An 18,207-nucleotide genomic window follows, 5' to 3' on the forward strand; every position below is an offset into this window, starting at 1 on the left:
GATTCAGGATGCTAAGCTTGATAAAATATTCTTTTTATTTTTTAGAGACAGTGTCACTCTGTGGCCCAGGCTGGAGTGCAGTGGCATGATCATAGCTCACTGCAGCCTCAAACTCCTGGGCTCAAGCAATCCTCCTGCCTCAGCTTCCCAAGTATCTGGGATTACAGATGCTGGAGCTTGACAAAATAAACGTGGGTACACCCCAATTTTAAGTGATCCTCTGGTTTTAACTTCGTTTTCTTTATAAAAGAGGTTCCCATAACCTTCTATCACATATAAAAATTATTTGATTAACACATTTCAGTTGGCAATGAACTTTGTAGTTGCAGCCACAGTGTAAGAAGTCAAGGGAGAGGCTGGCCACAGAGGAGAAGACATGTACCCGCTCTCCCCTGGAAGGTGGGGGTAGTGGCATCTTTCCTTTGCTCTGTTTTTATCTCTCTGGTGGAAGCAATGTGAAAAATTCTAAAAATCCTCTGTCAGCACTGGGGAGCTTCACAAATGTCTGACATTGCCACATAGTCATGTGTGTGTTTGTGTGTGTGTGTGTGTGTTTGTGGTGGGGGAGTGGTGGTAGGTAGAACAATGGCCCCTAAATGTCCACATCCTAATTCCTGAAATCTGCGAATATGTTACCTAACATGGCAAAAGGGAGTTTGCAGATGAGATTAAGTTAAGGGTCTTGAGATGGGAACCTTTATTGGATTACTGTGGTTGCCTGTAATCACAATTGTCTTTATTAAGAGGGAGGCAAAAGTGCCTGAGTCACAGAGAGAGATTTGAAGATGCTACCCTGCTGGCTTTGAAGATGGAGGGAGGGGCTATGAGCCAACCAGTGCAGGCCACCTTTAGGAGTTGAGAAAGGCAAGGAACCAGATTCTCCCCTCCAGCCTTCAGAATGAACTTAGCCCTACACCTAGACACCTAGCTCTCCTGACACCTAGATTTTAGTCTAGTTAGACTTTAAACTTACAGAACTATAGGACCTTAAATCTGTGTCATTTTAAGCCACTAAGTTTGTGGTAATTTGTTGCAGTAGCAATAGAAAACTAATATGCGGGGTGTTGAAATACTAACTTTTGAGTTACTTGTAGTTAATTAGTTAAGTATAGTTATTTGTTGAGCTTCTCCTCTGTGTCGGGCACAAAGGTGAATCTTTCCCCTTGGAGCCTGCAGTTTGGGGAAGCAATTATTCTAGCGAGTTCTACTGTGCATATATTAAATTGCCTGTTTTACTTGTTGGGTAGGATATTTTGGTTAGGATATTTCTTTTTCTCCATGTGATTTTTTTTTTTCACTAAGAATTCATTTCTAGTTTAAACCATTGAGCACTTTACATTTATTATGTGGAAGGCATGGTAAATGGTTGCTAGGGAGACAAAAATTCTCTTCAAGGGGTTTCCAATCTATTAGTAAAATTAGAGTTTAAAATAGACAACTAACTCTACAAGGTGATGTGTGATTTTTAATATTGTGGGATTTGGCCAGAAGCAGAACCCAGGACTCCCTGAATCTCCCTTCAGCTACCAGCCTCTGTCCTAGATAGATGCCATATACAGAGCCCTGCAGGTGTAAGGAATTCTTTATTACCTATGGACCTAGTTTCTCTGGAGAATCCAACCCTGCTGCTAGTCTGAATCATGCCCAGCTTCAAGGGCTCTCTGTATCCCTGTAAATTTAGACTTAGACTAGAGGTAGATCAAGGTTATATCAAATGCTGATCTTGACCTGATAAATTTTACTTATAGCCTACGCCACACACAAGAGAAGAAAATCCTTTTAAATCTTTTTAAAAGCGGTCTATTTACCTCATTTTTATTCCTCCAGCTAAACATCTTCTTCGTGTGCCCTGTCAGCTCTGTGCGCCAATTGTACCTCCGTTCTTCAAAATATCCCCGGACCATCTGGCAGGGTCCAAGGATATTTTTTATAGGTTGTCTAAACAGGAGGAGGAAGCCTTGGGATTTCCCTCGAGGTCAGAGTGTGTGGCCAGCTATGCTAAGTTCCTCAACAGACTCTTGCAATTTCAGGGGATTCATGGATCCCAGGGGAGGGATGTACCATGAGGTCAGTGGGTCACAGAACCTTTCATGGAAGAAGGGAATGACATGTGCCTCAAAGGACATGGAGGATTTAATCGAACAAAGGGGAGGAAGCGTTTTCCAGGTAGGGGCCTGGGATAAATAAAGTGCAAAGTAGGAATCTGTAGTGTTTAGGGTCCAGAACCTATTTAGAACTGACTTCATGCTTGCAATTCTAGTTATCTGATTTGAGTCTTTCTCAAAATATGACTGGTATTTATAGGATAGTGCTGTAGCCAACATTCTTGGAGTAAAAGTGATTGTATTGAGAAATCTGGGAAACTCAGGGCAGGGATATGTTCTTAATCCTTTTTAATTGGAAGCCCCTGAGGAAACACAGCTGTCTGAGCCCTCTATTCACCTGCAGATTAAATGAGACAGGTATTAATTGACAATTTCTCTTGTCCTTGGTTAAGAAGCCTATTTCATAGAAGAACATAATGAAACGTCTGCAGGATGGTACGGATTGCAGTAGTTTACTCTGGTTATACTGTGAGTGTGCACAGAGAAAAAGAAGCAGCACAAGGTAATGCAGACGGGCCTCAATCCCAGGAATTTATTATTTGAGCAATCTGCAGTAAAACTTGCTCCTAATAGTGAAAGAGTAGATGATACCTTTTAAAAACAATTTGCAGATTTTTCTTTTTGCACATTTTGAATTAAACCCCAATAAATTTGTCTGTACTGGGTATGGAAGAGCATGGAATGGCTGAGCATAAGTTGTCATGGTCTTAGGTACAACGTTCAGTAACTAGTTAATTAAAAATTGATACGGAGAGAGTCCTTGAGTGGGAAATTCCATAAATTGTGGAGGGTCTTGGAAGACACTGTTTAGATTACACAAGATAATTTATTGTACATCTTTTCTTGGCATATGTGGAATTCCACGATTAGTGTCTCACTTTTCTGTGTCTGCCACATTTTCTACTTTTTTGTTTGTTTGTTTTTGTTTGAGACAGGGTTTCATTCTGTAACCTAGGCTGGAGTGCAGTGGGGGAATCTTGGCTCACTGCAACCTGCGCCTTCCGGGTTCAAGTGATTCTGGTGCCTCAGCTTCCCAAGTAGCTTGGACTATAGGTGTGTGCCACCACATCTGGCTAATTTTTGTATTTTTTTTGGTAGAGACAGGGTTTCACCATGTTGCCTAGGCTGCTCTCAAACTTCTGACCTCAAGTGATCCACCCACGTTGGCCTCCCAAAGTTCTGAAATTACAGGAGTGACCCACTGCACCCGGCCACATTTTCTAGTTTTCTTGTGCTTCCTACTGAAATAAAATCTCTTTTAGTAGATGATGCAGCTTTAGCTATTATCATTCATTATCATCTCAGAAGGGATTAGCTGACCATGGCAAATTGATAATAAAAATGCACATCCTGTAAACACAGGTGGAAGGAGACACAAGCATCCAGGAAAGAGAGACCCAGGAAGCCCAATGTCACAATTTGTTCCAGGGCAGTGACCTGTAAATGTCTAACTGGGGCCCTACGTATCCTATCAATGAATGGTTGTATGGTCAGCTCAGGCACTTTGGTTGCTGGCAACAGAAGCTACCTCTAGCTAATAATAGGGAGAGAAAAATAAAGGAATGTACTGGGAGGATATGGGATAGCACACAGAACCAAAGAAAGAAAGAAATAAGCAATAAGTGGGGCAAGCATGTGGGCAGAGTGAGGAGAATAATGGACGGCATCTGTGAGCATCACTTTTGGGATAAATCTGCTCCAAATGTTTTCTGTCTTTGAAGTTTGCTGCACAATATTTGAATCCTTGTTGGGGACAGGGAGAATCCGACCTAGTTTATTGCCCCTGAATCAGGAAAGGGGAGGCATCCTAAATGACAACTCCATCAACACCACCAGCGAGGAGGAGGGGGATTCTCCACAGGAGGGCAAGATGTTGCCCCCAAATCAAGTGAGATGGGCTTTGGGCTCCTCCTAACAATAGATGTCATCTCCAGGTAACTAGAAGTTGTCTAATGCTTTCCAAATGGGAGAAGAAAAAATTTTATATTCACTTTCAATATAAACATCAAGGCTTCCAGACAACTTTTGTCAAGACTTAAACGTAGGGGCACTTGTAAACAGGGTAATAAAAACTAAAGAAGAGGGGACAATTGGTAGAGGCTACAGATGAGTCTGAAGTCCCTTTTGGAGATTCATGACTTTATTTTCATTCTGAAATGTTAAAGGTAAGTGATATATAACGATCTCAGAATTCCTAAGAGAAATTTATATAATATTGTACATAAAGTCAATAGAATATGGTGCAGAAAATCTGGACTTTTGGAGGGGTTTATAAACTCAGACTTTTTTTGCAATTCTTTCCTTCATAATATGAAAATAACCAAATCTCTTAGGGTTGTTTAAGGTACCGGAAGCTCTTGGTATATATTAAGACTTAATAAATGCTAGCTTGCTTCTCTCCTACTGTGTGTTTATGTGTATGTTCCTCTTTATATATGAATCATATATGAACATAGTTTTCCTTTCCCTGTAGTGAGCTGAAAACAAATTATCTTCTCCTCAATTCTATTTTTCTTCTTTGTAGCTGATGTTGGTAACAGGAGTATATAGCCAACAAGCTTGTCCCTATTCTGAGGTTCGTATTACAAGATACAATCATTTTTCCCTTGGCGGTAGATGAGGCAATTTATATCTCTGGTTGTCTTAAACATCTCCTACAGCAAGTCAGCTATAGTTTAAAGTCAAAATGAAATCCTGTGTGGATTTGAATCATAGCTGGAAGCAAGGCCATCAAGTTAGGAGTGCTTGATTGAGCAAAGTGGAAAAAAAAAAAAAGCTTACAACACCTAAATTACAACGAATGGTAGTAATATGTCATCCATGGCAACTTCAGTGTTCTCAAATTTTTTTTTATTTGCTCAACCAATTCCACATATTGAAATGGCTTGATGGGGTGAGTCTTCCTCATTTTTATTTTAAATGGGGCTGAAAGTAGAAACTGTTATAGAAATAAACAAGAAGCTGTTTAAGGAGACAGCCAGAGGGAGAAGCAGCAAATAATCTTGGAACATATAGGAGAAAGAGCAAGTCATCTTGCAAAATATGGTAAGAAAAATCTACCATCCCCACCCCAGCCCAAGGGAGAGAGTAATCCAGGATACCCAGAACATGGAAAAGGAGCTTCAAAGTCAACCAGAACAAAATTGGAATTCCAGCCTTGCCACTTTCTAGTTGCTGATCAACTTTGGAAACATGTCTTAGCCTCTTTGATTTTCATTGTTCTTATCTGTAGGATAAGGCTAAAAAATATCTCCATTTGCAGGACTCCTGTGAGGATGAATTGAGAATGTAAAGCACTTTGGAGTGGCTGGAACATACAAAACATTTGACAAATGATGTAGTGTTATTGTCTTAATATATTTAATACGATATATATTCCAAGATATATTAAAATATGCATGCATTAAGATTTGACCTGAAAAATGGGGAATTATGCTTTATTATGTGAAAGTTAATAATCTTAATTATTTATTTATTTCTTTTTTTGAGACGGAGTTTCACTCTTGTTGCCCAGGCTGGAGTGCAATGGTGCGATCTCGGCTCACCACAACCTCTGCCTCCCAAGTAGCTGGAATTACAGGGATGCGCCACCATGCTCGGCTAAGTTTGTATTTTTAGTAGAGATGGGGTTTCTCCATGTTGGTCAGGCTGGTCTTGAACTCCTGACCTCAGGTGATCCACTTGAGTGGGACTTCCAAAGTGCTGGGATTACAGGCATGAGCCACTGTGCCTGACCCATACTAATTCTTACATAAAAATGCTGAAACTTGAGGGTGATACAGCATAAGAAAAAACACAGGTTTGGGGTCAGTTTCTTCTGATTGGTGGCTGAGATGTTTGAATAAGTCACTACAACTTGCTGAATTTTAGTGTCTTTATCCATAGAGAGGGGATAATAACATTTTTTACAGCTTTGGGAGGATTATAAAACAACTAATGAATATTGCCTGGCATATGGTAAACAAACACCTGTTCTCTTCCCTTTTTTGTATTATTCTGAGACTACTATATAATCCTACTATATCTCGTAGTCACCTTAGAATACAGACAGAATGTAGGGTCTCAAAATCTCACGGATAGCATATAATATGTTGGAATCATCAAATATAAATATAAAATTGAACCTGGCGAATATTCAAACTCCACTAACTGATGCATCAGGGCTTCTGATGTGTCCCTGGTAAGTAAGTTGCCAGGTAATTTCTGTAGTACTAGGCTCTTACTACCTTAGAACAGAGAGGCCATTCCTTTGAGGCAGTTTTAATTGTCAGAAAGTTCTTAATATTGAACTGAAATCTCCTCTTGGCAATTTCCCTTCAGTGGTTATAGTTCTAGGTGCTGATCATATTCACATCACAGCCCTTTGTGTATTTTAAGTCTGCTGTCTTAGAACAGCACCTGGCCAATGGTAGGTACTCAGCAAGTACCTACCTACTGTTTCCTCAGTGAATGAATGAGTGCATGAATGGGACAAGAAATAAGAATCATTTAACAGTGTGAGTGCTTTACTGCCTATGCTGAGAACGTTAGCACAATTTCTTTTGCACAAAATGGTAATATGTTGTATCAGTCATGGTACAATAAAGACAGCAGAACCATTATGAGTTTTATAGAATAAGGGATTTATCGTAGGAATAAGGCCTTATACCATTATGGAAGGGGCTGGAGAAGTATAGTTTACAAGGAGGGGTTGGAGGATCAGAGAAATGTCTATAATCGTGCCTTCTGAAGTGCTAGTGCAAGTGGACAAGGGCAGAGTTCACAAAGGAATGTGGGAAGGCAGGGACAGCAGCTGAGGAGTGAAACTGGGAAGGAGCCTGGGAACCCTGTTGTTGCCTCTGCATCTGGTTATGGGCCTGGAAAGATTGTTGGCCCGAGTGTTCAGGCTCTCCAGAGAAAAAGAACCAGTAGGATCTATCTGCCTGCCTGCCTATCTATCTACCCATCTGTCTGTATATCATCTATCTGTATAACATCTATCTATATAACTATCTATCTATCTATCTATCTATCTATCTATCTATCTATCTTTCTCTCTCTCTCTCCATCTGTCTATCATCTATCTGTTTATCATCTATCTATCCATCTATCCACCCATCTTTCTGTCTATGGAATTGGCTCACATGATTATGATGGCTAGGAAATCTAAAATCTGCAGGGGGACTGGCAAACCTGAGATCTTGGAGAGCTGATGGTGCAGATAAAGGCTGAAGGCAGTCTGTTGGAGAAGTTCCTCTTGGTCAGGGAGGCTGATCTTTTTGTTCAGTTCAGGCCTTTAACGTATTGGATGAGGCCCACTCACATTGTGGAAGGCAATCTACTTTACCTAATAGTTCACTGATTTAAATGTTAATCTCATCTCAAAATGCCCTCTGAGTTGACACATAAAATTACCTATCACAGTCAGCAAAGCTCGCAGTCAGGAAGAAGAGCTAGATACAGAGGAGGGAAAACATGAATGAGGGCTGGAATCTGCCAGCACTTCTGCCTCTATCCCTTGTTGCACTAACAATGATGGTCTTTGAAGAGTCAATGGCTGCCGTTCACTTCTGCCTTCCAAATCTTGCTCAGGTTTCCCAGAAGATAATTCTGGGAATCATAGTGCTAGCAGACCAGTTGGCATGCATAAAGCTACGTAGTCAACCCATTGTTAACTTGGCACCATATATACCTTTTTAACATATATTTAACTTTCTAACATGATGCAACCACCCCCCTAACACCTGCTAACCTTCTTGCCCCAAAGGGATACAAAGTCTCATGTGTCATCTAATCCATCTCTGGGTGATGTTATTACCCTTTTTTTTTTTAATTATACTTTAAGTTCTAGGGTACATGTGCACAACGTGCAGGTTTGTTATGTATGTATCCATGTGTCATGTTGGTGTGCTGCACCCATTAACTCGTCATTTACATTAGGTATCTCTTCTAATGCTATCCCTCCCACCTCCCCCCACCCCACGACAGGCCCCGGTGTGTGATGTTCCCTTTCCTGTGTCCAAGTGTTCTCATTGTTCAATTCCCACCTATGAGTGAGAACATGCGGTGTTTGGTTTTTTGTCTTTGAGATGGTTTGCTGAGAATGAGGGTTTCCAGCTTCATCCATGTCCCTACAAAGGACGTGAACACATCCTTTTTTATGGCTGCATAGTATTCCATGGTGTATATGTGCCACATTTTCTTAATCCAGTCTATCGTTGATGGACATTTGGGTTGGTTCCAAGTCTTTGCTATTGTGAATAGTGCCGCAATAAACATACGTGTGCATGTGTCTTTATAGCAGCATGATTTATAATCCTTTGGGTATATACCCAGTAATGGGATTGCTAGGTCAAATGGCATTTCTAGTTTTAGATCCTTGAGGAATTGCCACAGTCTTCCACAATGGTTGAACTAGTTTACAGTCCCACCAACAGTGTAAAAGTGTTCCTATTTCTCCACATTTTCTCCAGCACGGTTATTATCCTTTAAGCTGCATCACACTTTTCCTTTGATATCTTGTAACCTGAATACTGAGATAAAAGACTAACCAACTATTAACACATCTGATGATCAATACTAGCTTAATCGGAGAAGGGGAAGAAAGGAACATAATTGGTTAATATATACACAGATATTTATATGAAAGTAAGAAAAACAATAGCCAGAATTACTGGTCTTTGTTTTTATAACTGGACAGACAGGCTTAAGTGGTATTATAATTTCCTTCTTCCTCTGCCCATTCCTGCTGGTCATTGTTCTTTCCTAGCGGGATAACTAGAAGTTTAATTCCTTATTATATAATATGATATAACTAGCTATAACTTCCCTGCCAAGTGTTGTCCCTAAGCTGGTGTCATAACTAAGTTCCCCAAAGGTTATTCAATTGTTCTATCAGACTGGTGGCTGATTGGCAGCGTGGTAAGACTAGTCAATACTATACATGTGAGCTTATTGTCATATTTTATTTGATGGAATATGATCTCCTGGTTTGGAAACAAGGCTGTGTGTGACACTTTGATAATTAATGAGGCCTTCTCTGAATCTACAAGCACTGATTTTGGCAGAAGCGTTGTGGGCAGGGAAGGCACATTTACATGCAGAGTAAGTGTCTTTTCCAGTGAGAACAAACCACTGCCCCTTCCATGGTTCCTCCAGATGACTAGAGGATTCTTTCAGGTAGTGAGGCTACATCAGAGACTCAGGGCTGGCCTCTGCTGCTGGCAGATTGAGCACTCAGCAGTGGCTGGATCGGATCCACCTTACTGAGCCCAGGTATAACCTTCAACCCTGCCACTGTGACCAGTTGATTAATGAGGTTGTTGGGCAAGAAGTGGGATAATGTGGAAAAGAGCCAAATGGATATCCACATGCTAGGTCATCTTGTCCATGTTATTAATAAGATCCTCTTCTGCTGAGATAGCTCTTCAGTGAACAGTCACATGGAATCTGAACATTTTTACATTGTGAGCATTCAGAGAACTCCGTTTATATTCCCCTTCTCAATAACTATTTTGTCATTTTTTCTAATCATGTTTCTCCCCCGCCTCCCCCCCGGCAGACTCTGCCCAATCAGTCAAATATTAAGCTACTTCCCATAAATCAGTGTAGATCTCTACCTGCAGGGAGAATTTCACTTCCTATTGTCCCTCACAGCCACACCTGGGTGGGGCTGTGGTGCTATAGTTGTCTGTTTTTGAGTGATGCTTGCATATCATGCAGAACCATCTATAAATCAGGCCTAATATTTTCTTTTTCAGTCAACTGATTATGAGGTACTCCCCATAAGACTACTTCTATTGTTACATGAAAATCACCCCCTACATTTAGTAGCTTAAAGAATAACAATTTTATTTGTTTGCTATTCTGTGGGTCAGGAATTCACAAGGTGCATAGTGGGAACAGCTTGCCTCTGCTCCATGTGATACATGTTGGACTGGACCACATCAGATGACTGACTTGGGATCATTACGTCTGGAGCCTCAGTTCTCACTGTCACTTGCACTCTGATTCTCCTTCACATCCTCTCCTCTTTGTGTCATCCTCACATCATCCTTCTGGAAGAATAGCTGTACTTCGATGGCTGTGCAGAGCTCCTAGCGGCAACAAAGCAGGGATGCCAGGCCTTCTAAAGGCTCAGTTCCAGAGTTGCAAAGCATCACCTCCACTGAATTCTAGTGTTTATTAAGTAACCTGGTTTATTCAGCTTCAATTGAAGGGGCAAGAGCTACACCAGGCCATGAATTTTGGGAGTCATAATTCTTTGAGAACTGCAACTGACTAGTATATGTACTTTTGGAATTATTTTAAAAGAAATTTTTGTTGCCTATATAAAAATCATAGCCTGGGCTGGGCACTGTGGCTCATGCTTGTAATCCCAGCACTTTGGGAGGCTGAGGCAGGCGGATCACAAGGTCAGGAGTTCGGGATCAGCCTGGTCAACATGGTGAAAGCCCGTCTCTACTAAAATACAAAATTAGCTGAGTGTGGTGGTGGATGCCTGTAATCCCAGCTACTTGGGAGGCTGAGGCAGGAGAATCGCTTAAAATCGGAAGGTGGAGGTTGCAGTGAGCCTAGATCGTGCCACTGCATTCCAGCCTGGGCAACAAGAGCGAAACTCCGTCTCAAAAAAAAAAAAAAAAAAAAAATCATAGCTCAGTAGCTCTAATTTATATACAGAGGGATAATGTTTATAGCAATATTCAGGATTTCTCTTAACATCATAGAAATACATTGATAGTGATAGCTCTTGACCGAAAGACAATTCATTCTCTTGTTTCTCTGTTGGAAATAGTAAATGAAATGTCCTTAGCCATGGTCAACGTATTTTTCCTGCACTGTTCATTGGCTGTTACCAAATTTTTAGAATAAACTTGCTCAGCAAGTTTATTGGGCATTGCTTGGTGTCCCAAATTGCTAGCTGATATTTTAGAATCTGATCTCGTGTTTTTCTTTCTCTTCACCACTTGTGACCCTGTAGCTCTTTGGCCATTTAAACTAAGCCACAAATCTTAGACTGTCAGTGAAGGGGAGACCAAAAAGAACACAGTGTGAACAAAGAGTCAAATCCTTGGCTTTTTGTTCTAAAATAAGCTTTTATAATTCTTAGTAGAGTGATAACATTTTGTATTTGTAAAATCTGAACTTTTTAGGGAAGAAAATATGTGGGGCTTTAAGGCAGCTATTGCTTGGAGGATAAAGAATGTAGAACATATCTCTTAAACAACAGAATAGAAGATGATGTGTACTAAGAGCAGTTACCCTCCAAAAAGACTAAGTACAACCACTTTGGAAAACTGGCAGTTTCTAATAAAGCGAAACATTCATCTACCCTTTGACCCAGCACGTTTACATCTTATCTAGGGACACGTAGTGCTAGTAGATCAATTTACCCAAGATAAATAAAAATATATGTCCAAAAATATTTGTATGTAAACATTCATAGCAATTTTATTCATAGTAGTAAAAAATTGGGAATAATCTAAATGTCTATTAGGTGACTAGATAAACTGTAAAATTTTCTTTTTTTTTTTTTTTTTTGAGACGGAGTCTCGCTCTGTCGCCCAGGCTGGAGTGCAGTGGCGCAATCTCGGCTCACTGCAAGCTCCGCCTCCCGGGTTCACGCCATTCTCCTGCCTCAGCCTCTCTGAGTAGCTGGGACTACAGGCACCCGCCACCACGCCCGGCTAATTTTTTGTATTTTTTAGTAGAGACGGGGTTTCACCATGGTCTCGATCTCCTGACCTCGTGATCCGCCCGCCTCGGCCTCCCAAAGTGCTGGTATTACAAGCGTGAGCCACCGTGCCCAGCCTAACTGTACAATTTTCATATAGATTTTAAAGATGTGACGTACTTAACAGAAGAGAAGGTATATGAAATTACTGAATTATGTAGAGAAAGAGAGGATTATTCCCCTGTTATTGTGTTATTGGAAGAGTTTTTTCTTGTGCTGAGGCATTGGTAGAGAGCTTCTGGAAAGCTAAACAACACACCAAGGAAGAACTGAAGTCTCTTCAAGCAAAGGATGAAGACAAGGATGAAAATGAAAAGGAAAAAGCTGCATGTTCTGCTGCTGCTATGGAAGAAGACTCAGAAGCATCTTCCTCAAGCACAGGTGATAGCTCACAGGGAGACAACAATTTGCAAAAATTAGGCCCTGATGATGTGTCTGTGGATATTGATGCCATTAGAAGGGTCTACACCAGATTGCTGTCTAAAGAAAAAATTGAAACTGCCTTTCTCAATGCACTTGTATGTTTGTCACCTAACGTGGAATGTGACTTGATGTATACAACATATACTCTCAAGATCCTAATTATCTGAATTTGTTCATTATGGTAATGGAGAACAGAAATCTCCACAGTCTCGAATATCTGGAAATGGCTTTGCCATTATTTTGCAAAGCAATGAGCAAGCTACCCCTTGCAGCCCAAGGAAAACTGATCAGACTGTGGTCTAAATACAATGCAGACCAGATTCAGAGAATGATGGAGACATTTCAGCAACTTACTACTTACAAAGTCATAAGCAATGAATTTAACAGTCGAAATCTAGTGAATGATGATGATGCCATTGTTGCTGCTTCGAAGTGCTTGAAAATGGTTTACTATGCAAATAGTAGTGGGTGGGGAAGTGGACACAAATCACAGTGAGGAAGATGATGAAGAGCCCATCCCTGAGTCCAGTGAGCTGACACTTCAGGAGCTTTTGGAAGAAGAGAGAAGAAACAAGAAAGGTCCTTGAGTGGACCCCCCGGAAAATGAACTTGGTGTTAAAACCCTGGATTGTCAAAAATCACTTATCCCTTTTGAAGAGTTTATTAATGAACCACTGAAGGAGGTTCTAGAAATGCATTAAGATTATACTGTTTTCAAAGTAGAAACAACAAATTCTCTTTTATGACATACCCCTTTTTAGTGTATGCTGTCACAAAGAATTTGGGATTATATTATGACAATAAAATTCGCATGTATAGTGAACGAAGAATCACTGTTCTCTATAGCTTAGTTCAAGGACAGCAGTTGAATCCATATTTGAGACTCATCGTTAGATGTGACCATATCATAGATGATGCACTTATCCAGCTAGAGATGATCACTATGGAAAATCCTGCAGACTTGAAGCAGTTCTTTGTGGAATTTGAAGGAGAACAAGGTGAGGGAGGTGTTTCCAAATAATTTTTTCAGCTGGTTGTGGAGGAAATCTTCAATCCGGATATTGGTATGTTCACGTACGATGAACTTACAGAAAATTGTTTTGGTTTAATCCATCTTCTTTTCTTTCTCTTTTTTTTTTTTTTTTTTTTTTTTTTGAGATGGAGTCTCGCTCTGTCACCCAGACTGGAGTGCAGTGGCATGATCTCTGCTCACTGCAAGCTCCACCTCCCGGGTTCACGCCATTCTCCTGCCTCAGCCTCCTGAGTAGCTGGGACTACAGGTGTGTGCCACCACACCCGGCTAATTTTTGTATTTTTAGTAGAGACAGGGTTTCACCATGTTAACCAGGATGGTCTTGATCTCCTGACCTCATGATCCGTCTGCCTTGGCCTCCCAAAGTGCTGGGATTACAGGCGTGAGCCACCGCACCCGGCTAATCCATCTTTTCAAACTGAGGGTTGGTTTACTCTGATTGGCATAGTACTGGGTCTGGCTATTTACAATAACTGTATACTGGGTTTACGTTTTCCCATGGTTGTCTACAGGAAGGTAATGGGGAAAAAAGGAACTTTTTATCCCTTGGGAGACTGTCACCCAGTTTTATATCAGAGTTTAAAAGATTTATTGGAGTATGAAGGGAATGCGAAAGATGACATGATGATCACTTTCCAGGTATCACAGAGAGGTCTTTTTGGTAACCCAATGATGTATGATCTAAAGGAAAATGGTGATAAAATTCCAATTACAAATGAAAACAGGAAGAAATTTGTCAGTCTTTATTCTGACTACATTCTCAATCAGTAGAAAAACAGTTCAAGGCTTTTTGGAGAGGTTTTCATACGGTGTCCAATGAATCTCCCTTAAAGTACTTACTCAGACCAGAAGAAATTGAATTGCTTATGTGTGGAAGCCAGAATCTAGATTTCCAAGCACTAGAAGAAACTACGGAATATGACAGTGGCTATACCAGGGACTCCGTTCTGATGAGGGAGTTCTGGGAAATCATTCATTCATTTACGGCTGAACAGAAAAGACTCTTCTTGCAGTTTACAATGGGCACAGACAGAGCACCTGTGGGAGGACTAGGAAAATTAGTGATGATTCTAGTCAAAAATGGCCCAGACACAGAAAGGTTACCTACATCTCCTACTTGCTTTAATGTGCTTTTACTTCCAGAATATTCAAGCAAAGAAAAACTTAAAGACAGATTGTTGAAGGCCATCACATATGTGAAAGGATTTGGCATGCTGTAAAACAAAACAAAACACAAAAAAGGAAGAAAAAAATTTAAAAAAATTTAAAAATATAACAAGAGGGATAAATTTGTGGTGGTGATAGTGTCCCAGTACAAAAAGGCTGTAAGAAAACCACAGTAGTCACCTATGTCTGTGACTCCCTTCTTTACTGGGGACATTTGGGTCGGAACAGCAGATTTCAGCTACATATATGAACAAATCCTTTATTATTATAATTTTTTTGAGTGAAAGTGTTACATATTCTTTCACTTGTATGTACAGAGAGGTTTTTCTGAGTATTTTAAGGGTTAAATCACTTTTGCTTGTGTTTATTACTGCTTGAGGTTGAGCCTTTTGAGTATTTAAAAAATACATACCAACAGAACTACTCTCCCAAGGAAAATATTGCCACCATTTGTAGACCATGTAACCTTCAAGTATGTGCTACTTTTTTGTCCCTGTATCTAACTCAAATCAGGAGCTCTATTTTTTTTTTTAATGATTTGCTTTTGAAACTTGGAAGTCTTGGAAACAGTGTGATGCGATTACTGCTCTTCTAGCCCCCAAAGAGTTTTCTGTGCAACATCTTGAGAATCAATAAAGATGGAAGGGAGAAATTGGAAAAAAATTTCATACAGTGCAATATAATGGAATAAATTACTAGTAGTGCCACATGCATGCATCTCAAAAACATGATGCTGTGTGGATGAAGCCAGACCCTAAATAGCACACCCTGCATGATTTCGTTTATATGAAATTCTGGCACACACAAAATTAATCTGTGATGATAGAAATCAGAAAAGTGTTTGCCTAGGAGTGGTAATTGATGGGGGGTTGGGAAGCATAAGAAAAATTTCTGGTGTGATAGAATATTCTATATCTTGATAAGACTAGGTTACAAAAGGGTATACATTTGTTAAAACTAATCGAATTGTTCATACACTATATGTAAATTATACCATAGTGAAAGAAAGGAGATAAAAGTCTATCCAGCGGGAGTGAGGAGGAGATTTGGAGAGAAAGTAGACATGGTTTGGTTGCTAGTGTGTACTGAAGATACCTCTTTCCCCGCCTTTGTTGACCACACTTTGTTCGTCTTGACCCAAGAATGTCCAACATGGCATCGGAGACTGTATAGCTAAGGTGTCCATAGATGATATGTTTGGCTGTGTTCCCACCCAAATCTCATCTTGAACTGTAGCTCCCATAGTCCTCATGGGTTGTGGGAGGTAATTGAATCATGAGGGCTGGTTTTTTCCCATGCTGTTCTCGTGATAGTGAATTAAGTTTCATGAGATCTGATGGTTTTATAAAGGATAGTTCTTTTGCACACACACTCTTGCCTGTTGCCATATAAGATGTCCCTTTGCTCCTCCTTCATCTTGAGCCATGATTGTGAGGCCTCCCCAGCCATGTGGAACTGTGAGTCCATTAAACCTCTTTTTCTTTATAAACTACCCAGTCTCTGGTATTTCTTCATGGCAGTATGAAAATGGACTAATACACTAGACCTCACTGTGTATGAGGTAGAGCAGAGAAAAGCCACTTAGATTTTCCCAATCCCTTCATTCTATGTCCTCTTTTCCTACTGGAGGTGGGTTGCAGCATTCTGGGACAGAGCTAGTGAACCTAAGGCAAACTTGATTGAGTTTGGAGGAAGTCAGTTGTGGTTGCCAACTCCAGCTGCCTCTTACACCTGGTGCCAGGACAGTGCTGCAAACCCACCCGCCAGTAAAAACCATTCCCAGGGAGAAAGGAGCTGAGGAACAGAGGCTTGAATTGACGGAGTTTAATACTGAGTCGCTACATTTTAAAATGGTAGCAATTGAGTTTAACTTGAATGACAAGGTTAGATGTTTCAGTCGTCAAAGAGAAATGTGTTCTCAAGAGCCAAGTTGATTTTAGTTAGTCTTCTCATCCTCAGTAGATGCTCAGAGCTGTTTATAAGAATCCTCCTCTCTCTTTCCCTCTCTCAAACATTAATAACTTAAGGCTATAATTGTGAGAGGAAATCCTACAGCACCTACCAGTGGGCATGTGAGCTCAGCTGAGGTGGCAGGGAAGAACTCCAGAAATGAAATTGATAGAATTACAAAAATTAAAATGCAGTGACATTTAGAAATATGAAACTACCCATGAAAAATAATTTTTGCAATTATAGACCAAAATATGATTTTTTTCAGGGATGAATGGTATCTGGAAAAAAGCACTGACAATTTAAAAATGAAAATTAAAAATTACTTTGTTAGCAACATTTTATAGATTTTTTTTTAAAAAAGTGAACTTAAACATATTTTTATTTGATACTCTGATAATTTCAATTATTTACTTCAGTGGGCAATTCATCTGGTAACTTTGAATGAATTTTTAATTTGAAGCCTGCACTTACTTATGGAAAAACAAGCTTTCATGTAGGGCTTTGTAAAGCTTCAGTTACTGATCTATATGAACAATTAAAATTATTTAGAGCATGTTAGCTAATGACATGGAAACAGAAATCTTAGCTGCTGAGCTAGAGGAGGGTCTCTTACTATGACTGTGTTTTCTCAGTCCAATTCATGCATTCCTTTGAATTTCTGTAACAATCCATGTATTATTTTTCCAAATTGAACTAGTTTTTTTCTGATAATGTCTTATGAGTATTTCAATCACCTTTCAGGCAAAATACAGTGAATCATAGTGTTTTAAGCACCCGAAGAACATGAATTTTCCAGAAGTGGAGAAGCTGTATTGTTCAGGGATGATATGGTTTGCCTGTGTCCTCACCCAAATCTCATCTTGATTTGTAGCTCCCATAATTCCCATGTGTTGTGGGAGGGACCCGGTGGGAGGTGATTGAATCATAGGGGCAGGTCTTTACAATGCTGTTCTCATGATAGTGAATAGGTGTCATGAGATCTGATGGCTTTATGAAGAGTAGTTTCCCTACACAAGCCCTCTTTGCCTCCCGCCATCCATGTAAGATGTGCTTTTGCTGCTCCTTGCCTTCCACCATGATTGTGAGGCCTCCCAAGCCATGTGGAACTGTGAGTCCATTAAACCTGTTTTTCTTTATAAATTACCCAGTCTCAGGTATGTCTTTATTAGCAGCGAGAGAATGAACTAATACGAGGGACATTTAGGCACTGACAACCCTCACCCCCTGGAGGAGGGTGAGGCCTTGCTAGTGCTAATTTGGGTTCAAGAAGTAGGAGAGCTTGATATTTGTAAAATTTTGTTAAAGGGTAGCACACAGATTTTAATGCATCTCATTTATTTTAATATAAATGCTTCTGAAATGATGATATATATAAGCCATGTATATTAAAAGGGCAGTGGCTTGGCAGTTTTCCACCAAGACCTTACCTTGAGCCAAAAAAGTCAATGGTGACTACATGCCCTCCATGAAACATTTTGAGGGTGAAGTATATATCACATCTGTTTCTGCCCTGCATGGCCACTGTGCTTTCAGTAGGGTTTGTAACCTTGCTGAAGTAGAGTGGGAATATAATCTAATCTCACAGTGGGGTGTGAATTTGTGGTTACTCCCCATCAATATATATAGCCCACCAGAAAAATCTGTAAAATTTTTGGAAAAATTATATTTTTTCCTTTGCAGAAAGAAGCATTATTAAGAATAGGTAGGTTCTATGCTTTCAGGGGCTAAATGTTCAACATAATCCAAGGATATTGGGTATCTCTGGAAGTAACTTGTCATTGTTTCATGGTTGGCTCAACTCCAGTAGTGCAAAG

General features: G+C 40.1%; 1 pseudogene; it reads left to right on the top strand.

The window, feature by feature from the left end:
* The first annotated feature begins 2,537 nt into the window (after window positions 1-2,537).
* On the top strand, window positions 2,538-17,686 carry LOC129481613 (ubiquitin-protein ligase E3A-like; annotated as a pseudogene).
* The last annotated feature ends 521 nt before the right edge of the window (window positions 17,687-18,207 follow it).

This window comes from Symphalangus syndactylus, chromosome 5, assembly GCF_028878055.3.
Source record: "Symphalangus syndactylus isolate Jambi chromosome 5, NHGRI_mSymSyn1-v2.1_pri, whole genome shotgun sequence".
NCBI classification, from domain to species: Eukaryota; Metazoa; Chordata; class Mammalia; order Primates; family Hylobatidae; genus Symphalangus; species Symphalangus syndactylus.